Here is a 25,875-nt window from a genome sequence, read left to right as displayed (position 1 = left end):
GGAACATTGGATAAGAGGAGGCTGAAAACACCCATACAATGGCGATCTCTGGAGTTCTCACTGAACGAAGGATAGGATCTAAGTATCCTGAAACTACGAAGCTGAGTCGAGAAACCGCTGGTGACCCGCTGGAAGGCTTGGCACCCTGAGTCCGCTGCTGTCCTGTGGGACCCCTCTGCATCTGATCATCCTAGAAGGTCTGCAAAGATGCTTCGACCCATTGGAATAGTGGGACCAACTATTCTCGGCATCTTCATCGAAACCTGCAAGTAAGCTTTCTCGGAAGTGTCCCTGGCCCAACCAGTGGACTGACCAGTTTACCCAGTTGCTTTGCTCTGTCACCGCTGCCGTTTTGAGGAGGCCCTTGGAATTTGGTATACTGCTAGCTCTGCATCCACGGCACCCTCACACTGAATTTTGCACACTTGGTATTCCCAGGTCTGAAGAGAGATGAGTGCGCCAGGAATGCAGCATTGGTGGTTACCATGTTACCCTGCCGCGGCAACAACCCTTGCAGGTGAGCTGCATTTGTGACCCTCTTGCCCCTGAAGCCTGCTGCAGTGCAACCAGGTCGATTCATCCACCCGGAGCAGAGAAATTGCCACGGTCCTGTTTGGGAATCCTCGCTGTATCTCAGGAACTGAAAGGCGCATAGACGTCCTTTTTATTGCGTACGAACCTGCAAGCGAAGTGGACTGAACTGACAAAGTTTTGTTCCGAGAGCACCTGGGACCGGTGAGTACTTCCAACACTAACCGGTGACCCCTAGCGCCAGGGCCCCTTTTTACGCACCTGAGGCCCCTGAGGTTCCCTCTCCTTTCCACTGCTAGTGCGAAGTAGCGGCTCCATCCTGCACTTTGGAACTGCCTCTGCCTTCAAGTGTAGGTCATCCCTGAATAGTGGGATTTTATTCTTCATGACCTCATCCACCTTCCTGAGCTGCTAGAGACCCCTGAAGAGACCCTGTTTTGCCCATTGGAACAACTGCGTGCACTTGCATTGCATGTACTATTGAGCAAAAGGCTCCTCTCTTCTTAGGGCTTGGACTGCCTCTTAGTTAGGTGTGTTGTTGATGTTAAAGGGGCCTAAAGACTACCTGCACTGCCTGTTTCCTTCCCATCTAGGTTGTTGACATATTTCGTTTATTTAACCCTGTAGACCCAAATGGTCTTTTATATACATTGTAATGATAGTGTTGTGTTGATTTACTTAGTACTGCTGTGATTCTTTTCTATGGTCCGATTTGGAAAGGCCTTGTAATAAATGTGTTTATATTTTTGATATAACACCTGTCTGGGAGTTCAGTCACCCTCACCCCTCCTGAGACTTAGGGCCTCATTAAGACCCTGGAGGTAACCATGCCGCTTTTTGCGGCATGGCTACCCCATTCCGGGTACCGGGTTCCCTGAATGGGGAAATACCAGGCCATTCTGACCTTGGAGGCCCGGTATTTCCACATTCAGGGAACCCAGACCCGCTCCATCCCCATTCCCATTTCAGCCCCCATAGGGCTCAATGGGAATGTGGATGATGCTAACAACGGGTCCATTAATGATGGGCCCGTTGCTAGCATCCTGGTCTGCTCGCGGGACCCGCTAAGGATGCCCGGTTTTACCAGGCGTCCTTAGCGGGTCCCGCGAGCAGACCTCACAATGAGGCTGTAGGAGATTAACGAGGCGGCAGCTCTACCGGCCTCTTTAACCCCCTACTGCCAGGGTCGTAATGAGGCCCTTAGTCTTGACCGCCCGCCATAGATACCTTGATTGGTCTGGCTTGTCCAGAGGTTACCCTGTTCCAAGAAACTAGGCTGGCCTTCTGAACCTCTGCCCACCAGGTCAGAGTTCAGAAATCCATCTTAACAATCATCTTTTGGGGGCAAAACATCCTGTCATGGTATTTTCCGATCATCACGATCTGCATGCTTTCAAAACGATGAAATGCTTAACAGCACGATAGACCCAGTGGCACGCTTTCTTTACTCAATTTGAATTCCACATCACCTACCCTCCTGCACGTCAAATCGCTTAAGCTGATGCTCTTTCACGTCTTGATGACGGCACGGCTCCTCTTCACTCTGACCGGCTCTGGGTGCTCTTGGATCAGGTGGTCTGGAGTTGTACAGCACAACCGCTATTAAAGACACTCCTACAGAACTGGGTGGCTACGAAACCAAGGGAGTTGTAAAAACTCAATCTAGATGTCCATAACGGTATTCCATTTATCCAGGGAATGTTGTACCTGCCGACTGAAGAAACCCGCACTGAAACACTACAATGGGCTCATGACTCCTTGGTGTTGGCCCCTCCTAGGAGGAAGAAGACAATGAAGCTACTCTGTTGATGGTGCTGGTGGCCGACCATGCGTCGCGATGTGGCGGACTATGTCTCCTCATGCTCTATATGTACACAGTGTAAGACTACACCTGGTAAACCTATGGGTCTGTTACGGCTGCTAACTGTGCCCCACAAACCGTGGCACATGGTGTCCATGTATTTCATTATCAAACTACCTATGGATCAAGGTTTCAACACCATTTGGGTTGTTATGGATTCTTTTTCTAAAGTAGCCCTGTTTGTTCCTTGCAATGGTATTCCATCAGCCCTGTACTTGCTGATCTGTTGTCATATGAAATGTCTTCCTCTTTTTTGGACTGCCTTCCATCATCATCACTGACAGGGGATCTCAGTTCACCTCTCACTTCTGGAAGGCGCTCTCTGCTGCTTTTCTCATTGATGACAGGTTTTCCAGTTCATATCATCCGCAGACTGATGGCCAGACTGAGCACACTAACAGTATGTTGGAACAGTATCTCCGTTGTTTGTGCTTACAGTACCAGTGGTTGTGGTTATCAGTGTTGCCTGCAGCAGAATTTGCCTACAATACCTCCTTGCATTCGCCCAGTGGTACGTCACCATTCTTTGTCTTGTATGGGCAACATCCCAAGTCTATTCCTTTTGATCCGGCTTTATCTGTGTCCTCTCCTGCTGCCTCAGCCTGTGCTTGGGACATCGTTTTAGTTCACACAAATGTACTCGCCCAACTAAAGAAGGCACAGGTCCGTACCAAATGGTTTGCTGATGTGCACAGGTCACCTGCCCCCGTTTATCTTGTGGGCATGTGGTTGTCTACCAGAAGCCTGAAGATCTCTGGCAAGAAGTCCTTGGTTTCACGCTTTATTGGCCCTTACGTTGTGCCTGGTCTTGTCAATCCGGTGGCTGTTCGGCTGAAGCTTCCAGTCCGATGGCGAGTTCGCCCTGTTTTTCATGTCTCGCTCAGTATACCCTGTCTTGATTCCACACGTCTGCCTGTTTGTCCTCTGTCAGTCAGGGTACGTCGCTCCGAGGAATACAAGGTTAGAGCTATTATGACCGTATGTTGGCGTGCGGATGTTAAGTACTATCTGGTTGACTGGAAGGGTTATTGTCCCGTAATCAGACTTGGGAACCGGTTACCAACATCCATGCTCCTCTTCTTCTTCATCGCTTCCATGCCTCCAGGAGGTTGTCGGGGCATTTGGGGAATGGTATTGTCATGACTGCTGATCCTACCTTTGCGGTGTGGAAACAAAATCAAAATATCGAGGCTGAGTACCCCAAAAGGAAATACACTGAACACGGGTTACAAAGGAACATACGAAGGTCTTTAATTTATACTGAATCAGTTACAAAGAACAAAGCAAAATCAGATAGCTATCGGCCCTCTGTGCAACACAGTGAACTCCAGCGTGGTTCGGTGTATTCAGTGAGAGACGCTGTACATCAGAATTCATTGCTCTTTTATACCATTTGCGAACACAATGTCCAACCCTACTTCGGGTTAATATTCTCTAATACATCACTGATCTAGGGTTCATTCCGAGTTCGCATATCCACATGTAACTAGTTTGCCTTTAATACATACGTCAACAAGCCTACACGGCAACTGTGTATTTTGGGATTTCCCATCCAGGTCTTCTCAAACATTAATACAATGAAGTTAAACAAGTGTTCTTAGTTCAGTATTTGAATACATTGTTCTTAACATATGCTCGTGGATTAGTTTCATTGACGCGAGTAATCCTTTACATACAGGTCAACGAAGGACAAGGTCTCAGTTCATGACCTCAACAAGTGGCCTGCCGGCAAGTGACATATTAATTACACACAGAGGTCAAGACGGCCACGTTGTATTTTGGAATGCCATCGTCCACCATTTAAACTCACAGGGTGACTTTTACAGAGCGAACATAAAATGGTGGATTGACCTAAAATGGCGGCTTACATTGATTTTAAGGTCAGGACCTTGCAACACATATTTCTTCGCAAGTAGCTTACAAGCAGCTTGGCGTAGGCCAGTATACATATATTCATTGCAATAGGAGGCACAATATAATTTCTCATTTGACAAACCCTCCTTTTGGCCTATGCCAAGTGCTAAACTACTTCTGATCTCCTTGCAAATAACTCCATGCATCATCGTCCATGCACCCTGAATCGCTGTCAGAAATATCTATTGCCATCAGGTAATTCGCTAAAATTTCCCTTAACACGTATTCCTTGGAGGTTTTATCTGGGGCATACACCTTATGTCGTATTGTACCTATCGCTTGTGCGCAACATCCCCGTAGCATCGAACATATACTAGGTAGACACTGAATACAACAACAAAGGAACAACAGAATTCCCAAAATGATCAGTAACACCGAAAGTACCTTCCAACCCCAAGATCGCAAGAAGTCCCAGAACCAAGCGCTGAGATCCCAGTTTCCCTCAGGAACATGCACTTCTGAACTAAGGACGTGCAGATTCTGTATTGCCTTGAAGATAGTTGGGAGGAATCTGGCACGAAAACACAGCAAGCGGACCCCACTAATTTACACACTCCACCACGCTCTGCCACAATGACATCTAATGCCATCCGGTTCTGAAGTGCTACTAGTCATATCGCTTTCTGTTCTAATGTCATATTATAGAGTATGTCCATGGTCCGGTTGATGGTTCTCTCCAGTACTCTCGCTAGTCTTCTGATATCCTCGGAATTCACTATTTGTCCCCAAAATGGCAGAACTGATTTTGCTATATCTCCCAAGATTTGTGCTGGAGTGTCACCGTTCTCGTCCCGCCGTGGACGAGCCTTTGAAACTTCTATTGTACTAGCTATAAACACCCCAGGTAACAGGATCCTTAAATAACAGGCTCCCTGCCAACCCCTGGGCAACCATGGAAATGCTACATTACCGCAAACAAAGTAGACAGGTTCGCCTAAATACAAAGGTCTGTCTTCCTCAGTCAAATTTGCAACATTGGCACAACCTTTAAAATCTCCCATTGACTGAGTACCATTCCTGTGTATGCAAAAAGAAACTGAATCGGGGCTATGGTTAACAGTGTAAGAAGGAGGCATGGCATCCTTATTGCCTATCGGAGCCATCTTAAAGGAAATCAAAGATTTGAAAGGACGAGACAGTCTATCAGAAGGCCTAATAGAAGCAACATTGAGCTTACTCCTATTTGCAAAAAGCGAGCATCCCTTGGGAGTCAGAACACGTTTCTCAAAGCTATTCAAATTAGTGCCATCAAAGTTCCCCGAGATGCTATCGTTCCAACGGCCAAAGAACAGTGTTCTAAGAGAAGCATAACAAGCAGTTGTCAAAGGTAAAAGATGAATATACTAACCTAGCACCTTATCCCTGTGTTGCGGTAAATGTGAGCAGACCCAACAATTAGACTTATTAAAAATGGCATGCGTAGCATTCATGATGAGTATCAGAGTATTATTGTGGTAGGGGACAGAGTATACAAATGTACAAATGTACAAAGGGAGTAGGAACAGTAGGTACATTTTCAGTCGATAACAAGGATTCTAAAGGATGCATTTCCTCGAGGTACCATAAGCCTAGGACAGTGACTATTATAAAACCAAATATCATTATAAAAACACAGCAATACGTTTTCGGGGCCCAGATGCATTGTCCATTGTCCCGGCTGGTCACACAATAATTTACAAGTCCCATTCGAGTGGTAGCGGTTGCAGGCATTGTAGTCTTCAAACAGAAACCCCCAATGTTCGTTGCTGGCGACCTCCCAGCCGCGCGACTTCTTAGTCCTTCCACAACCCTAGCCAACAGAATCCCCTTTCTCAAATTTGGGCAAAAACAAGCCCTCGATGATTCTTTCCTTTTCCGAATGTACAGCCGAACCATGCCGTAAGTCTATCAGATACACAGCAAAACGGTGCCGTAAGTCTATCAGATGCACAGCAAAACCGTGCCGTAAGTCTATTTTCTTGGACGCATATTGTACCTTGCTTTTCCCGGTACTGATTGATCCGGAAACAATGTGTCATCACTTCCCGTTGGAAGCAACGTATCAGAGACAAGTGAAGATGCCGAATTTGAAACAGCAGTTTCCGGAAGCAAAACTTTTGGAGAGTGTAGAGCCAAAATGGCAGGCTTCTCAAGCCTCACGGGCTCAGAATGATTCTCCGATACACTATTCGCGCTATTTACTGCTTTGGGATCGTTGGTTGCAGCGTTAGTGAGGGGTTCTTTTTCTTCTGTCTCGTGTGGCACCGGGTGAGGAAGTTTCTTGACGTGCGAGACATGCACCCAGATTCCAGGCCGTATGCTGTGGCCCGGGCCCTCGTATCGCACAGGTAAAGCCTCTCGCACCTGGTGATAAATCAAATACAGGTTTTTAGTCAACTGGCTGCAATAATCTGAAAGTAATACATTTTCAACATCTCTCAAAGATCTACATTAAGAAAGGTTCCAGATATTGGCAGGTCTCCCCATTACCACCTCAAATGGAGAGAGCCCAGTCTTAGTTTGAGGGGTTGTACGCATGGATAATAACACGATCGGTAAGGCGTCCGGCCATTTTGATTTAGTGCCGGCACACGTCTTAGCGAGCTTGTTCTTGATGATACCATTGTGTCTTTCTACTAGTCCGGCGCTCTGAGCGTTTCTGGCCGAATGGAACCGTTTGTCGATCTGTAATGCCGTACATATCTGCAGAATTACAGCAGCGACAAAATGTGGACCATTGTGTTACGCTCACCTGGCTCCCACAGAGGCGTCGATCTGGACTGGACTGCTGCGGTCTCCACCAATGGACTGGCCCACCTAGCTTCGTTTGCTTGGCCCGTAGGAATATTCTTCTGCAAGTGGAGAAAGGGAATTAACCACCCGTGGAGTTGAGCGTAAATCCCCCCATCCCGCTGTTCTCCCCACTGATCACCTTGGATGTTCCCTCTTATAGTCTCACCTGATGATTTGAAAAGATGAGCTCTCCATCCTGCATTGAGCGCAGGGGCGCGTCAATAACCAGTTGCTTCACTGGCTCGAAGGAATTGGTGAGTTACAGGACAATATTGACTCCGATATTCCCGGCAAGACGCCGTAAGTATGTAGTTTGTAAGAGTTCAAATGCCTGATTTTCACTCTTGCCCGATTCCTTGCAGGTTGCAGCTTGACCCTACTGAAGAGTTCCTCGTGGCAACCGGTAATGTTCTGGTAAGGATTTGTATTATCCAACACAGTTCGATAAAATAATGTCCATATGTAACCTGTTGCTTTCTCCCTTATTCAGGCGCTGAGAGAAAGTATGAAGTCTCGGGGAATAATGCCTCTGGCGGTAAAATCAGGTAAGTCTTTTGTGGTGAGGAGGGTTCCCCTTGTTTCACCTCGCTGTCCTTTTGTTTCCCCTTAGGGGCCGGGGTTCGGCTAGGATGCAGTGGAAGCTGCGCCGACCCGTGAAGAAGAATAGTACCCCCGGTGGTAAAATCAGGTAAGTCTATGGGGGGTATTCCTCTGTGTATTCCCTTGGCTCACCTTGCTGTTCTTGTCTTCTCCTTAGGTGCCGGAGTGTGGCGGTAACATGCAGGAGGATGCAGTGAAATGTGAAGATGCTGCGAAGGCCGGTGAGTTCAGCGCGGCACTGCAGCAGGCGAGGCGACGCGCATAAAATAACTTCGTTCTTCCAGCTCGAAGGAGCGATGGATCGGGAATTTAGGTAAGGATCAAAGGTATTGCTCTTGTTCTAACCTTTTCTCCTTCTTTCTCCCTTTTTCTAGGAGCTCCAAACTCGAGGCGGGCGTGGCAGAAGACTGGATGCAGACTTGCAGGCACGGTGAGCGTTACGCTGCTGGATGAAGAATAACGCGAAGCGTGTGCTGCTCTTCGGGCGTGGTTTAAATAGCGTCCAAAGTAGTCCGAGGTAAGTATTCCTCACCAGCCCCACCTGAGTAAAAAAATAGTCCCTAGGTAAAATAGTCCCTTCCAAGCCTCATTTGGCTTGGAGCTCTTGCAGCATGGTCTGCATCAGGTAAGTTTACAGCATGGTCTGCATCAGGTAAGTTTTAATCTATGAGCCTGGCGCCTATGGCGCCAGGACTGACTCTCCATATGAGCCTGGCGCCATAGGTGCCAGGACTGCACCCAAATAGCCCCTAGCGGGGGTTGTTGGGCTTGCTCTGGGTAACTTGATGCCTGCTTCCGGGGTTGCTGGACTTGGTCTGGTTCCCCGGGGGTAGGCATCATGACAGCACTCCCCCACAAGGCCCCTCCTAAAGTCATTATTCCCTGTGGTTTCGGTTTGTCTGGGAAATTTTGGTGGAATTTTTTCACCAATCGGGATGCATGAACATGGTCACTAGGTTCTCATGACCTGTCCTGTGGTCCGTAACCTTTCCAGTCGTTTAAATAAAAAAGTTTTGACTTTATCAGCTTGGAATCCAGGATGTTCTTAACTTCAAATTCGGGTTCTCTGTCTACTAGGATGGGGTCTGGTGGCTTGGTTAGTCTTGTCCCTGGATGTACTGGCTTCAAAAGTGACACATGAAAGACAGGATGAATTCGCATATTAGCAGGTAAGTCCAACTTGACAGCCACCGGGTTGATAATGGCCTTAATAAAGTAAGGTCCCAAATATCTGGGGTTAAAGGTCCGTGTTCCCTTTAGAGGTATATGTTTTGTGGCTAACCATACTTGGTCCCCTATTTGGTATTGTGGAGAATCACTTCTATGCAGATCAGCATCTTTCTTGTATTTTTCTTTCGCCTGTTTTAAATGTGTAGTTGCTTCCATAAAGGCTTGTGTAATTGTAGCGTGCAGATGGTCTACTGCAGGCACTTCTAAGTCTTGGGGTGAGTCAAGGTCTGAGGTTCGAAGATGGTGCCCATACAAGGTATAAAAGGGGCTTTGTCCAGTTCCAGAGTGTACTGAATTATTGTATGCATATTCGGCGATCCAAAGAATGTCTTTCCAATTACTCTCCGTCTGATGTAACATACAACGCAGGTATTGTTCGAGAGTCTGGTTGGTCCTCTCCGTTTGACCATCGGTCTGGGGTTGGTGACTGATCGATAACCTCACATCGATCTGCGCCAATTGACAGCATTCTTTCCAAAAATGTGAAATGAATTGACTGCCCCGATCAGAGACCAACAAGGACGGAAATCCATGTATGCGAACAATGTTTTCGAGGAATTCTTTGGCCAGGATTGAGGCTGAAGGTAGTCTTTTTAAAGGAATAAAGTGGACCATCTTGGAAAAAAGATCCACAATAACTAGAATGGTGTTAAACCCATTACAGGGAGGTAGATCGGTAATAATGTCTAACGCTAAGGTGTGCCATGTTGTAGGCAGAATGTCTAAAGGTTGTAAGAGTCCAGCTGGTTTTTTCTTTTGACTTTTGTTTTGGGCGATGCCACAAGACATCACAAATGATTTAATATCCTTTCGCCAGGTGGGCCACCAGAATTGTCTGTTAATTTTAGCTTCAGTTTTTGCAATACCTGGGTGCCCCTCCATTAGGGTATCATGATAACGGGAAATGACTAGCTCTTGTAGTTCCTTGTGTGGCAGAAATAGCCACCCTTGGTAATAAGGCAGATCATTGGTGACAGAGTAGTCCGGGCCTTTCTTTACCCAGTCCTGCAGGGCTGTAGGATCAAAGAGTTGCTGGATCTTTACCTGAATGTCCTCTAGTGTCTGTAGAGTAGTCATGCCAAGAATCCTTTGTTCGGAAATTATAGGTACTGGTTCTGGGTTCACTTCTGCCTCTCCCATCCCTATTCGGGATAAGGCGTCTGCTTTACCATTCTTACAACCTGGTCGATAGGTTATCACGAAATCGAACTCGGCAAAGAACAATGCCCATCGGCGTTGACGTGACGATTGGGCCTTGGCTGTTTTTAAATACTGTAAGTTCCGGTGATCGGTGATCACAGTAATGGTATGCCTGGCACTGAGAAGATAGTGCCACCAAGCATTGAAGGTGGATTTAATGGCTAATAACTCTTTGTCGGTAACCGCATAGTTTAACTCGGGTGCCGAGAACTTTTTGGACCAATATGCTACTGGGTGAAGTTGGACAGTTTCAGGGCCTTTTTGATACAGGACAGCTCCCCATGGCTAGACTGGATGCATCAGTTTCCACTATGTATGGAAGTTCAGGGCGCGGGTGCTTTAACACAGGTGCAGACGTGAATTTCGCTTTCAGCTCTTGGAAGGCATTTTCAGCTTCTTCAGTCCAAATAAAGCATTTATTTGTTCGTAACAGTGCTGTGATGGGATGTACGACATGTGAAAAATCTGGGATGAATCTGCGGTAGAAATTGGCAAAGCCGAGCATGCTTTGTACTCCTTTAACTGAACTTGGTGATGGCCACTTAAGGATTGCGTCCACCTTTTGTGAGTCGATTCGGACTCCCTTTGGGGTCAGGATAAACCCAAGGAATTCAACTTCTGTGGCATGAAAAATGCATTTTTCTAGTTTTGCATATAGTTTGTGCTGGCGCAATTTCTCAAGGACTGCTCGGACGTGCTTCACATGGTCAGCTACTGAAGAGGAGTATACTAGAATATCATCGATATACACGACAACACAAACGTCAATGAGTTCACGAAGGACATCGTTCATGAAATATTGGAAGGCTGCTGGTGCATTGCACAACCCGAAAGCCATCACCTGGTATTCGAATAACCCATACTTAGTGCGGAAAGCAGTCTTCCATTCGTCGCCCTCTTTTACACGTACCAGATGGTATGCCCCCCGGAGATCTAATTTAGTGTATATAGAAGCGTCCTTCACTTGGTCTAGTAGTTCAGGGATCAGAGGCAACGGGTATCGGTTCTTAACAGTTATCTGGTTCAATGCGCAGTAGTCTATGCACGTTCTGAGGTCACCTTCCTTTTTGGGTACGAAGAACAAAGCTGAAGTTGCAGGGGACTTGGATGGGCGAATAAAGCCATTGGCAAGGTACTGGTCTAAGTAATGTCGTTGGTGAAGGTTCTCAGGTTCCGTAAGGGCATAGATCCTGCTATAAGGGGGTTGTGTACCGGGTATGAGATCGATTTGACAATTGTACAATCTGTGAGGAGGTAAGGTGTTTGCCTGTTCCTTTTGGAAGCCATCCTGGAATTCTTGGTATTCTGGAGGTAGTTGCATGACTGCTGTGGTTACTGTGGCCAGGCCTGCGTTCTGATATTTCTTTGGGTAACAGGTTTGTGCACAATCTGGGAAGGTTATTCTCTTCTCTCGCCAATCAATACAAGCATTATGTGTTTCCAACCAAGGTATCCCCAGTATTATTTGGAACTGTGGGGCTTTGATTAGATCGAACACAATAGTCTCTCGATACCCATCCTGACCCAATAGTGTCATCTCTGCGGTGGAATGAGCTACAGGCCCAGAGGCAATTTCAGTTCCATCGACTGTGGTGATGACATCTGAGGTGGTTTTTCGGCAGAGAGGTAGATTCATCCTGGAAGCCAATTCATAGTCCACATAGTTTCCTATGGCCCCGCTATCAATGTATGCCCTTACTGCGTGCATACGCGATGGCTGCCCTGGATCTACGAGTATCATTGGTATGATGAAATGAGAGGTCTGAGTATCCTTTTTCAAGCTCGGCAAGCGGACCTCTATGCTTGTCGGGTGTGGTCGTTTCCCGAGTCTGACTCCAATTGGCTTTTATCAGCAGCTCCTACCACCTTCTTGGGGGTTTTACAGGGCAATCCCGTAGAAAATGCCCAGAAGTTCCACAATATAGACACAATTGCATTTGCGGTCTCCTTCCTCTTTCCTTCTGGGTTAAGGGTCCTTTAATCCCTCCGATTTGCATGGGTTCTGAAGCATCTGCTCCTTTGGGGTTAGCGTGGGTTTTGACCAACACCCGATTCTCAAACTTGGCTCGATCAGCCTTTCTGTTCTGAAGTCTGTGATCTAACTGGACCACTAAGTCTACATATTCAGCGCAGTCTTGAGGTGGGTTCACGACTTGAGCCAAGACATCCTTGAGTTCTCCGCGAAGCCCTCGATGAAATAACGTGATTCGTTTTACCTCAGGCCATCCAGTTTCCACTATTAACCTATTAAAGGTCGCGATGTAGGATAGAAGGTCCTGGTTACCCTGTCGTAGGGACAAAAGTTCGTTATCCAGGGCCTGTCCTTGGGAGTGCCAGGCAAATAGTCTTTCCATGCTAGTTTGAAAGCCCTGAAAATCCTGAAGAATTGGGTCATCCTGAGTAACTAGCGGAATTGACCAATCAGCTGCACTGCCGCTGAGATATGACAATACAAAGGCTACCTTGGCTTGATCGTTTGGGAAGGCTCCAGGTCTGCATAAAAAGTGCAAGCGGCATTGGTTCATAAACACAGCAAACCTTTTGGGATCTCCGGCAAAACATTCGGGTGGGGCTAATGGAATATGTCCTGGTAGGTTTATTTGCACAGGATTACTCGATAACACAGGAGCTGGATTTCCCCCGGAACGAGGTAGGGGTGCTTGTCCAGCCTGGCTTTGCAATAGTTGCCTAGCAAGATCATCAGTTCGCTCATTTGACAAAATCAGTTCTCTCCTAAGAGCATTGGTTTCTTGACGGGCGGAATGCACTTCAGCCCTCAGTTCCCCATAGGAATTGGGCCAATTGGTCAGTCTCTGAGGTATCCATAACGCCCAGGTGGGAATTTGTGGGTAGGCTTCGCGCTCTGTCACGCTCACCTGGCTCCCACAGAGGCGTCGATCTGGACTGGACTGCTGCGGTCTCCACCAATGTGACGCATATGGCCGAGATGACGGACTGGACTGGCCCACCTAGCTTCGTTTGTTTGGCCCGTAGGAATATTCTTCTGCAAGTGGAGAAAGGGAATTAACCACCTGTGGAGTTGAGCGTAAATCCCCCCACCCCGCTGTTCTCCCCACTGATCACCTTGGATGTTCCCTCTTATAGTCTCACCTGATGATTTGAAAAGATGAGCTCTCCATCCTGCATTGAGCACAGGGGCGCGTAGATAACCAGTTGCTTCACTGGCTCGAAGGAATTGGTGAGTTCCAGGACACTATTGACTCCGATATTCCTGGCAAGACGCCATAAGTATGTAGTTCGTAAGAGTTCAAATGCCTGACTTTCACTCTTGTCCGATTCCTTGCAGGTTGCAGCTTGACCCTACTGAAGAGTTCCTCGTGGCAACTGGTAATGTTCTGGTAAGGACTTGTATTATCCAACACAGTTCGATAAAATAATGTCCATATGTAACCTGTTGCTTTCTCCCTTATTCAGGCGCTGAGAGAAAGTATGAAGTCTTGGGGAATAATGCCTCCGGCGGTAAAATCAGGTAAGTCTTTTGTGGTGAGGAGGGTTCCCCTTGTTAGTCCCTTTGTTTCACCTTAGTGGCCGGGGTTCGGCTAGGATGCAGTGGAAGCTGCGCCGACCTGTGAAGAAGAATAGTACCCCCGGTGGTAAAATCAGGTAAGTCTATGGGGGGGTATTCCTCTGTGTATTCCCTTGGCTCACCTTGCTGTTCTTGTCTTCTCCCTAGGTGCCGGAGTGCGGCGGTAACATGCAGGAGGATGCAGTGAAATGTGAAGATGCTGCGAAGGCCGGTGAGCTCAGCGCGGCGCTGCAGCAGGCGAGGCAACGTGCATAATATAACTTCTTTCTTCCAGCTCGAAGGCGCGATGGATCTGGAATTCAGGTAAGGATCAAAGGTATTGCTCTTGTTCTAACCTTTTCTCCTTCTTTCTCTCTTTTTCTAGGAGCTCCAAACTCGAGGCGGGTGTGGCAGAAGACTGGATGCAGACTTGCAGGCACGGTGAGCGTTACGCTGCTGGATGAAGAATAACGCGAAGCGTGTGCTGCTCTTCGGGCGTGGTTTAAATAGCCTCCAAAGTAGTCCTAGGTAAGTATTCCTCCCCAGCCCCACCTGAGTAAAAAAATAGTCCCTAGGTAAAATAGTCCCTTCCAAGCCTCGTTTGGCTTGGAGCTCTTGCAGCATGGTCTGCATCAGGTAAGTTTGCAGCATGGTCTGCATCAGGTAAGTTTTAATCTATGAGCCTGGCGCCTATGGCGCCAGGACTGACTCTCCATGTGAGCCTGGTGCCATAGGTGCCAGGACTGCACCCAAATAGCCCCTAGCGGGGGTTGTTGGGCTTGCTCTGGGTAACTTGATGCCTGCTTCCGGGGTTGCTGGACTTGGTCTGGGACCCCAGGGGTAGGCATCATGACACATTGTCCGACCAGATGACTCTTGGTAGCCCGAACCGTGGGAAGTACTGTTTTAACATGGTTTTCGCAGTAGTCATGGCTGTAGCATCTTTGACAGGGAAAGCCTCAACCCATTTACTAAAAGCACAGATGACCACCAGTACGTACTTCATATTATTACAGCGTTCCATTTCAATAAAATCAAAGTGGATGACTTCAAAGGGGACAGAGGGTGGCCCAAAACTTCCCCTTGGAGTTACTGTCCCCTTTCCCACATTGTGTTGTAGGCAAATCATGCAATCCTCGGCATAGCGTTGGGCAATTTTTGAAATTTTGTCATTTACCCAAACTTTCTCTAAAATTTTCGTTACTTTTTGGGCACATACATGCCTAGGACCATTGGCCATGATGACCATCATCATTACATACGCGTCAGGGAGTAGCCATTTCCCTTCAACTATGTCCACCCAACACCCGTCATCATCAAGTTTCCCCAAGCCTTCAGCCCACCTCTTGGATTCTTCTAACGTTGCATCAGTTTGGATATCCCGTACAGACCCAACAACCTCGTCCATTGCATAGGCATTGCATAGGCATTTACAGTCTCCCTTGAAACATACATCTCCGTAAAGAGATCGGTAGCAGTTTGTCTGGCTATCTGATCAGCGAAAGCATTCCCTTTTCCTATGTCATCTGTAATCTTTCGATGTGCTGTACATTTCATAACGGCTAACTGAATAGGGAGCGCAAGCGCTGAGAGCAGTTGTACTATTAGGGAGCCATGTTGGATCTTGGTACCATGTGAAGTTAAGAACCCTCTCTCTGACCAAAGTCTCCCAAAGTTGTGAACCACCCCAAAGGCATACTGACTATTAGTATGTATGTTTACTGCAAGCCCTTTGGAAAGTTCACAAGCTCGTGTCAATGCTATAATCTCTGCGGCCTGCGCAGAGTTATGCGTGATTCTCTTGGTTTCCACGACCATGCTTAATCTGGTGACTGCATAAGCAGCTGTGGATGTACCATCCGGAAGTTTATAGCAGGAGCCATCACAAAACAGTTCTCCTTGCGGATTATCCAAAGGAGTGTCTTTCAAATCAATTCTACCCTTTGTCTCTTGTTCGGTAGTATACAGACAGTCATGTGACTCTTCATCGCCGCAAGTAGATCTTGCGGGAAAGGTAGGAGTTCAGCCGGATTAAGAACACAACAACTTAATTTGGATGTGAGGAGCAAACAAGATCAATTCATATCTCGTCAACCGTGCGGAAGTGAGGTGTTGCGTTTGGGTTCGGTTCAGTAGAACATCTACAGAGTGAGGCACCATCAGGGTTAGATCATGGCCTAGGACCATTCCCTCACTCAGCAGCAGCAGCAGCAGCGACAGCTCGCAAACATCTTGGCAAAGCGCATGCTACAGGATTAAGGGCGGAAGAAAAGTAACCGCACAGCCTATTCTTCCCTCCATGTTCCTGCGTTAATACAGCCAAAGCACATCCATCACATTCATGCACAAACAACACAAAGGCCTTTTCATAGTTTGGTGTGCCCAAAACTGGTGCGGAGCATAATGCAGTCTTAAGCAAGTCAAACGATTGCTGGTGTTACGCGTTCCATGGCAATGGCGAAGAAATGCCCTTCTTTGTCAAAGCCAACATCGGTTTGATCACTAGTGAAAAATTTGGCATCTACAACCTACAGTAAGAAGCCATACCTATCAAGGCTCTAACTTCCTTCTGTGTATTTGGGACAGACATGCCAGAAATGTGTTTTATACGTTCAGGTGTCAATCTTCTTCCCTCCTTTGACAGAATATAGCCTAAATAGGCGACCTCCTGGCAACAATATTGAAACTTTTTAAGCGAAGCTTTGTGACCATGCTTAGCTAGATGAATAAGCAATAACACAGTGCCCTCCTTACAGGCGCTCTCAGAATCAGCAGCTAAAAGCAAGTCATCAACATACTGAAGCAATGTACAAGTAGAGGGCAATTCAAGGGTATCAAGGTGTTCTTTCAAAGCCCTACTATAGATGCTAGGACTCTCTGTGTACTCTTGAGGTGCACAAATAAATGTGAACGAGCGTCCCCCTAAGGTGAACGCGAACAAGTATCTACTATCCTTGTGTATATGAATACTAAAGAAAGCATTCTTTAGATCCACAACACTAAAGTAAGTAGCTGTAGCTAGAATCATGGTTAATATTGTTGTCACATCAGGCACAATTGGAAATTGCGGAGCGACGACTTTATTAATGGCACGTAAATCAATTATGAAACGGAATGGAATTGCATTATCGCCTTTCTTGTACACAGGTAAAATCGGACTATTGCACAACTTCCTGAAATTTCCTCAATCACCCCGCGATGCACAAAATCAGACACAATGCATTTCAAAGCTTGCTCGCCCTCAACTGAAATCTTATACTGGGGAATGCGTGGCAGCGCAATCCCATATTTCAAAACTATCTTAACAGGCTCAATCTGTAAAACACCAACATCGTTGTCGTCAACAGCCCATAATCTCTCTGGTACATCAATGAATTCTGGCGGCAAAGGTCTAGTCAAAAATTGCGAGACAGAAAATTGCTGTGGTGAAATCGTCAAGCGCACTCCATCAGAAGAACAATAAATCACTGCATTTAATTCTTTTAACAGGTTCAACCCCAGAAAATTCTCTCCACAATTCGAAGTCAACAGAAATGGACAGTGGTCCATAAAGGGACCCAAAGAAATGGGTACCGGCGAAGAAACCGGACAAACAACTGGCGTGCCAGAAAACCCTACAGAAACATTGGTTTGCCCTGACAGTGGAATGTTTGGAACCCGTGAATGATCAATGGAACACTTCTGTGCTCCCGTATCTATCAAAAACTGATGTTTCCTATTTCCCACCACCATTTCAACGTAGGGACTTTTCTGATTGACGAGAATAGGTGTAGGTTCCAAACCCTGCTTCGGGCAATCCTAACGAAACAGAATATCATCAAAAGGAAGCTCTTCAGATAAATATGCAGCAGATGGATGATCAAATATGTTCCTAGTGTCCGCACTCAAAGTCTGATTATCCTGTGAAAAAGGTTGCTGAGGATCCTGTGCAAACTGACCTCTACCAGGGCCCCCTACACCAGGGCAACCTGTGGATCGTCTAACCATATTCCCAAATGTGTTATTCGACCTCTGTCGAAGGACGGGGCAGTGCGACAATAGGCACACTGGTTAATGTTCACAGGACCCAAGGGCACATTCCCTTGGGGAACATACTGACCTCTAATCTGCGAACTACCCCCTATGGGGCTGCTAACAATTTGCTGTAATAGTACTTTAGTCTTTAAATCACCTTTTTGTTTTTCAACTCTATCTTTTTCATTATTGACACGATTCTCGTAGTACTGGGCCATGTGCAGTACTTCTGATTGGGACTTCAACTGCCAAGCACTCTCAGAAGACATAATTTCTGACTGGATGTCAGGCAGCAATCCACACACAAATGTGTCCACAAATAACCTTTTCCCAGACTCTGTGCCTAAGTCTTGTCCGCTGAAATCCGAGAATACCTGTTCGAACCGATTAAAGAACTTGGTAGCACCCTCAGACTTCCCTTGGACACTAGTCATAACTTTGTCCCAAATAATTCTTTTCTCCGGGATTATGGTTTTTAATTTTGTAATGATTCTATCAGGCAAAGTTAGTATCACCTGGGGCGGTCTTTCACCAGCTGGCCTTTCTCCATCGAATCTAGTTATATTCGCCCATGTATCTCCCAACCCTGGCACGTCGTCTATAGCTCTAACTTGTTTCCACAAATCTACGGGCAGGAGTACAAGAAATAACAAATCAATATCGCCTAAGGTGAACACTGAGGACTGCAAGACGGACTCTATTTCTTTATAGAATCCTGTCAGATTTTTCCTAATATCAGGAATAGATTGTCTAATAGTATTCATTTCTTGTCTTGAGAACGGGACATGAACAAACTGTGATATATAATGTGCAGGAATGTTCACAGCGACTATACCCTGTGCAGCATTGGCCGCAATCTCAACCTTCGGGACAAATGTCGGAGGAACCTCTCTCATAGGCAACTGAGAAGTAGGTGACTCCGAACGCTTACTAAGCAACAGAGCTAAGTCAAGCACTAAAGCAGTCGAAGAAGTGTCAAGTGAAAAAGCTCTCTTATAAATACTCAATAACTCTGTGGGACAACTAATCTTTCTTTTTACACATTATCCTGTAGGTACTGTATCATTACCTGTATCACTTTCCTCTGCATTTCTGGCGTATACTGACTATATGTGTCATATACCTCAACTGGAGTTATCGACATATCTGAAATCCATCTAAGCGCGTCCTTCGTACAAATTTGTGCTTCCTCAGATATCGATTTTCGACAAGGAAGAAACCGTTTCTGTACATACATACTTTCCCCCTCGTCATCCTCATTCTGTAACCTTTCCAACTCCTTTCTGTACTCAAATAACCTCTCGACATGCTCATTTACTTTCTCCACAGTGTCTCTTGAAAACACTAAAGTGTTTAGATCCCTTAACCCTTGCGGGAGATCTGTTTTTTTTCATTTGCCCCACATTACACATAAATGAATCCCCAAACCTTCAATAAAAAATATTTTCTCAGGAAAATTATCCATATTATAAAGTGTGGCAAAAACATTAGCTTGATCATCCCTCTCCATACAATGCTTAGCCCATGCAATCAAATCACGTTTCTTCTCTGGTGGTACAGTATTGCGAGTGACAACCTTCGACCCCGCACCTTGATCGACTACAAGCGGCACAGGACCACTTGGAAGAGAGGGAGCAGGCAAATTCAATGGAGGTACTGTTACTGGTGTAATAGGAAGGGGTGGAGGAATAGGTGGAGGAACAGTAACTGGAGGAAGAGGAGTATTAGGAGGAGCAGGAACAACAGGAACAACAGCAGGTAGAGCAGGAATAGCAGCAGGAAGAGGCAAAGCAGCAGGAAGAGGAACATACGGAGGTGACGCAGAGGCACCGGGCCTTTGTTCATTTAACAATTTGTCTATGAATTCGTCGGAAACACGAAGGTCTTTAGAAGGATAGATTTTCTGAATTCAAAGTGAGAAAGCCCTATCCATATTCCTAGTCGACTCAGAATGTTTATTTTGGTCATACAATAATGCTCTTCGGCGTTCGTTTTATGACAGCACGCATGTTTTTCTCTACTTTTAAGTTGCTGCAACGCTTCTTTTTTCCAATTCTGCAAAACATCAAATGCTGCAGGTCTAGCCTTTTTCTTTAATAGAATTGACTCTAAATACTCAATACGAGGGATTTCAAAACTACCATTGATTGGCCACTGAAGTTCGGAGACATGTCTGGTTTGTCTGTGCCAAATATCATTAAACACTATACTTCCAATGCCATGCTTACAGTACATAGTACATGCCGGACAGCTAAATTCCAAAGATTGTCTATCACTGCGGAATAATGCCCTGAAGCAGGTAGACAATTTCCCAGGCATATCAAATTATTGGTGTTACCTGGTCAATAATTGTGTCTGAAGATACAATACGCCAAAATCAAATTATCAGGATTATTTAAGAGTCGGGTCATGACTCACCTGATCGATTTCCTAAGGAGGTCCGATCGGATTTCAAAGAATCTTACCTAACTAATCTTACCTCGTGTGTGGTGATTTCGGCAAATCTGCCCGCCTCGATAAGTGGACCCTCGTCAAGATGCCGTTCTCGGACCACAATCTAATCATCCAGGGATCGGGTCGTACAGCGCTGCTGTGGTGTTGCGTCTCGTTCAGTGGGGCCACTTTTTGTCACACCGTCCGATCCCGGTCCGATAGCGAGGGTCAATCTTCGATGATCCGGCATCAATCTTGAGGGTCCCTATTTGGGCGCCAACTGTGAAAACAAAATCAAAATATCGAGGCTGAGTACCCCAAAAGGAAATACACCGAACACGGGTTACAAAGGAACACACGAAAATCTTTAATTTATACTGAATCAGTTACAAAGAACAAAGCAAAATCAGATAGCTATCAGCCCTCAGTGCAACACAGCGAACTCCAGCGTGGTTCGGTGTATTCAGTGAGAGACCCTGTACATTAGAATTCATTGCTCTTTTATACCATTTGCGAACACAATGTCTAACCCTACTTTGGGTTAATATTCCTCTAATACATCACTGATCTAGGGTTCATGCCGACTTTGCATATCCACATGTAACTAATTTGTCTTTAATACATACGTCAACAAGCCTACACGGCAACTGTGTATTTTGGGATTTCCCATGCAGGTCTTCTCAAACATTAATACAATGTAGTTAAACAAGTGTTCTTAGTTCAGTATTTGAATACATTGTTCTTAACATATGCTCGCAGATTAGTTTCATTGACGCAAGTAATCCTTTACACACTGGTCAACGAAGGACAAGGTCTCAGTTCACAACCTTAACAAGTGGCCTGCAGGCAAGTTACATATTAATTACACACAGAGGTCAAGACGGCCATGTTGTATTTCGGAATGACATCGTCCACCATTTTAACTCACAGGGTGACTTTTACAGAGCGAACCTAAAATGGCGGATTGACCTAAAATGGCGGCTTACATTGATTTTAAGGTCAGTACCTTGCAACACGGATTTCTTCGCAAGTAGCTTACAAGCAGCTTGGCGTAGGCCAATATACATATATTCATTGCAATAGGTGGCACGATATAATTTCTCATTTGACAGCGGGTGTGCAGCGTCTTGCTGGTTCCCGTACTGATCTATGCTGTTTGCTTAAAGAACGGCTGCTAGGCGGTTTTTCACCCAATGGAGATTGTCAGCGCGGTTGCTGTGGCGACCTTGTGTTGTTCTGGGACGCCGACCAGCAGATGCGAGATCCACCCCTTCTCGCAATCACATGGCACAAAACGTGGCATCTCACATCGGTTCTGCCTCCAATCAGGATCAGCCCTCTATTTAAACATGGCTTGTATAGCAATCAGGTGCTTCTGATTGTGTTCCTGTATTCTGAAGCTTTGTTCACTAATCTGCTTCCAAGGGTTTCATCAACCTTTTCTTACGACTTGGATTGTTACAGATTTGTTTTGGCTCCGCCCATGGTTTTGTTTGCTAACTTCAGTACGCTGTTTATTCCGCGCACGCAGCTCTGTTTCACAGCGTATTCCAGCCTCGCTTCACATACCGAGGTCCTCCTGACTCTAAGCTGCCATCCTTGCAGTGAGTTCTTTATCTTCCCTGAACAACGCAGGGAGCTAGTGAACAGTGTCATTATCTACACTGGTACGAAAAACTCGCTTCCCATACCGAGGTCCTCCTTTTCTTAGATGCCGTACTTGCAGGAACGCAGGGCTCTAGTGAACTCTTCCGTTCATTACACACACACGCTAACCTCGCTTTACTTAACAAGGTTACATTGAACTATCCAAAGCGTATAGAGCTCTGCCATAGCTCTCAACTCACACGCTTTTGGCGGGTGTCACCCGCCTTGTAAAGGGCTGACTCACCCGCCAAGCCTCCTGCACGCCCATTCATTCCAATGGGCGTCTCACCCGCCAAAAACAAAATCGGGTGATTTCACCCGCCTTTGCAAGACAAATGGTTGAGAGCTATGGCTCTGCCTTTTCTCCATAAAGAGGCATTCTACACTGTACATTTTGAGACATACAAGATTTCCTCCAACAATACAACTCAAGATTCGAGTATTCACATTAGCAGTCATCTCTGTCTCCTCCAGGCTCATTTCATGGAATAAATAGTGCACCAAACTATATGGACGCTCTGAAGCTCAAGACATCCAGTGCACCAACCCGGCTCTAGTGTATCCCCCATGCCTTATGGGTTAATTCCTCTACTAACCTTCCCTTCCCTTTTGCATCATTTCAAGCTCCTCTACCATCTGGACAAGTACAGTGGAAGGCCAGCTGACCTCTTCTATGGTAAGAGAACACCTGGGGCAATTCAAGGGCTCTAGAGGCGTTAAGCAATTCGCTTGTACTCTCTTACTTACTTCTATTCACTTTCATTCTTGAGGAGTTCAGAAAGTGTTCCTTCAGTAGCACCAAGGAAGGTGCAGGATCTCAATACTCCAGATTAGTATAGATGCTTTTCCAGTGGTAAATCTACTTTTCTGAAGGCTGGTTACGGAACACTGCTCTCTTGTTACACCCTTGTGTTTTCCTGTTCTTGTGGATTGCTCGCCCTTCCAAGTGATTAATTTCTCTAGTTTTCATTGGTTAAATGACTAGTGAGGTGTATCATTAGGAAGGTCTTTTTTCTTGAGTATCAAAGTATCAAGAGTGCCAGAAACCATGACTATCTTACCTGTACCCAACAGGCATTCCATTCTTACTGAAGGTCGGGTCCTTGCTCCTGGTGAGTCCTACCTGGTTTCTATTACTATTATACTGCAAGGATAGTGACTGATTGCGACAGTCCCATACCAATGCTCCAACTCCATTAAATGATGCTCCATCACGTGCATAGTCCCCCTTGGTTCCTTTAGGGTACCCGGCTTTAACCCATACATCTCTGGCCTGATTCCCAATTATGGCAACCAGAAAGCTCTTAAGATCCCCTATTGCCAGGGATGCCCCTGCCATTTGTTGTCAAATTTGTATATCAACTTGCTCGCCCCTGCTGTGAGCTGTGAGAGGGCCTTAATTAAATATTATTATCCATTTTGGGTCAAGGCACATACTTTCTCCTCCCTTCCCCCTTATTTATGAGGGGCATCTGCATTTTTACTCTATTTCCTACACCCTTCTTCAGAACACCTGTTCATTTTACCAATGCCATCTGGCCTGCCTTGTTCGGGTATTTTCAGCCACTTCTTCACCCCTTCCTTCTTCTTCCCTTGGATCCTCTGTGAACGTACCAGCGTACCCTTCTTCCACATTCTCTCCAAACACTGTATTATTCACCCACCGGGGCTCCTTTCTTTCCCGACACCTACACGTCTTATAGCTTCAGTATCCACCCTAAGCAATATTTCCCCTGACTTCAACTCTCCCAATCCTATTCTCGGGGCACTTATATCCCTTTCTGTTCCTGGGGATGTCTGTAACCTTTTCAGTTCTACTAGTAAACCTGTCAACCTATCCTGGAACTCCCTCGACCTATAACCCGTTGATGCCGGTGTGATGCTGAAAATGCATTACAGGGACAGGGCCTCCATGACCTTTTCCTGTACTCCCTTATCATGTGTGTCCTGTGTTGTTTTCTGCACAGGATTTCATGTTGAACTCCTGGCAGTGCAGCACTACCTCTTTTTGGTTGTGGTGAACAGAGACCTTTGGGATACCCTTATGGTACCAATGGGTGGGGGTACAACCCTGTACTCCTAGTGTATCTTTTTGGAAACCTGTGTGTGGCCCACAGCGCAGGGTATGGGCTGGTGGCAGCTCCATGCTGAATTTGATAGGTGCTCTGAGTATCCTCCATTTTGGGATACCCTTGCCCTGCCATAGGAATCAGTGAATTCTTGATAGAAGGCAAGATTGTCACTGTGGCCTCTTGGTTTCTATACCTGTTACCCTGTTTTCCCAAAGTCCTGGGAAGCCCTGACTCTGTCCCTTCCCCCGACTGGCTGTTGGGCTGTTGAGAAGAATACATGGCATTGTGGGGAAGTCCAGCCCAGTCTGACTGGAGCCTTCCCAGTGACTGTACAATGTGGGTACACCCTTGGGGTGGGACCTGTGTGAATGGAGTGTGTGACCAATATGCAGTTCTTGTTATGGGTGTCTGGTATCTGTGTGTGTGACACAAAGAATGAGACAGCCCTGCCTGAAGCTGACATAAATGCAGTGTGGTATGCGGAACGGCTGGGCAGTTGCCCCAATCCGCAATCCTTGTTATGGGTGTCTGTGTGGAAGTCAATGACCTGAATGCACTGTGAGCCTGATTGGCTGCCTGCCTGCATGAATGCCCTTCTGTCTGATTGGCTGACGGAACTTGCCTCAGCAGTGTGAATGAGGGACCAGTGTGTGTCTGGGGACCTCTCACTTCCCAATTTGTTCAGAAGCTGAAGTTGAAACTTGAAGCTGCTTATCCTTGAAGCCCAGCTGGAAGAAGAAGAATTGCTGCTGCTTTCCTTCGACCCAATCTGAAAGCTGTCAAGTCTGTCAAGGACTGATCCAAGAGAGGACCTGGCTAGGAGACCGCTCCCTGCGCTATGAGGGAACATTGTGCAGAAGCTGATCTTCATCGAGGCACCCTGGAAGCCAGTCCCAAAAGGCTGTTAACCAGAGACGGGGTCTGCTGAGAAATCTTGAAGTAACGCACCAGGACATCGAGGCCATCGAAGTCCCTTACAGTCGATTGGGGTTCGGAGGATTTCCGTAACTCGCTGGAAGACAGTCGAGTCGTGTTGCCCAGAAGCAGGGACAGCTTGATGCTGTGCTGCTCGACGACCAAAGTTGCAATGCTCCACCTTTTGCCTAAGAACATTTTGAACAAAGGTCTCCCTTGCCATCAACGTCAGCCGCTTTGTCCCGCCAGAGAAAGTCGAGGTCATTGACGACCGAGGAGAATCCGCCAGTGGGTTTCCTACCACCTGAAGTCCGCAAAGACGCAGACGAGTAAAGATCTGAAATCCAGCCCTGGTCAAGTCTGGATCATTGACGCCGACACTCGATGCCCGCTGCCGGACCTATAATCTTCACCAAGTATTCTTTGTGGCACCAAACTCTTTACGTGGAGGTGCACCGCATGCCTCCTCTACGTAGCACATCCACGATCAATCGTCAACAAGCACTGCGAAGGGCGAAGCTGCTATCTTGACGACAGTGTTCAAATTCCTTCGAAGGAAACTCAACGCCCTTGGCTCCTGCTTTAAAGGGAGTCCACACTCGAGGGATCCATCGACGAACCATCGAAGAAACTCTTCTAACTCAGGAACATTGGGCTGGTTGAACATTTTGACCAGGAAACATGACTATTTAAACATATATGGACTGGGTATGTCAATGCTCTTTATTACAGGTTGCCCAGGTGGGGGGATCCTCACTCAGAACTGCCTCTCAGAAGAGTGGGTCAGCATTCTGCCATTATTTAACACAACTTGTCTTCCTTCCTATGATCTATGCTGATACACATTGTTATATGATTTGTATGCCATCATAACTGTCAGCTGTTGATGCATTTTAAAGGAATCAATAGCTAAGTGTGGTTCCACCTAGACATTGTTTATATTTGCCATATTATAATTGCCAGAGTACAAAGTGGGTTATTAATTGTGTATATATCTTGAAGCTTATTTTTATATAAAGAACTGTTTTAGCGCATAACATAGTGTGTGGACATTCCTTTGTGGGGGGCTTGGCAACTACATTGACCTTGAGAACCAGCATGCATCACCTCCTGAGAGATTAAGCCTTGGTTGCTTGTCCATTGCCACCCTCTAGAGAACC

The sequence above is a fragment of the Ambystoma mexicanum genome, chromosome 9 (genome assembly GCF_040938575.1).
Source record: "Ambystoma mexicanum isolate Mex_15411 chromosome 9, UKY_AmexF1_1, whole genome shotgun sequence".
Lineage (NCBI taxonomy): Eukaryota > Metazoa > Chordata > Amphibia > Caudata > Ambystomatidae > Ambystoma > Ambystoma mexicanum.
Note: the sequence above shows the minus strand (reverse complement) of the source record.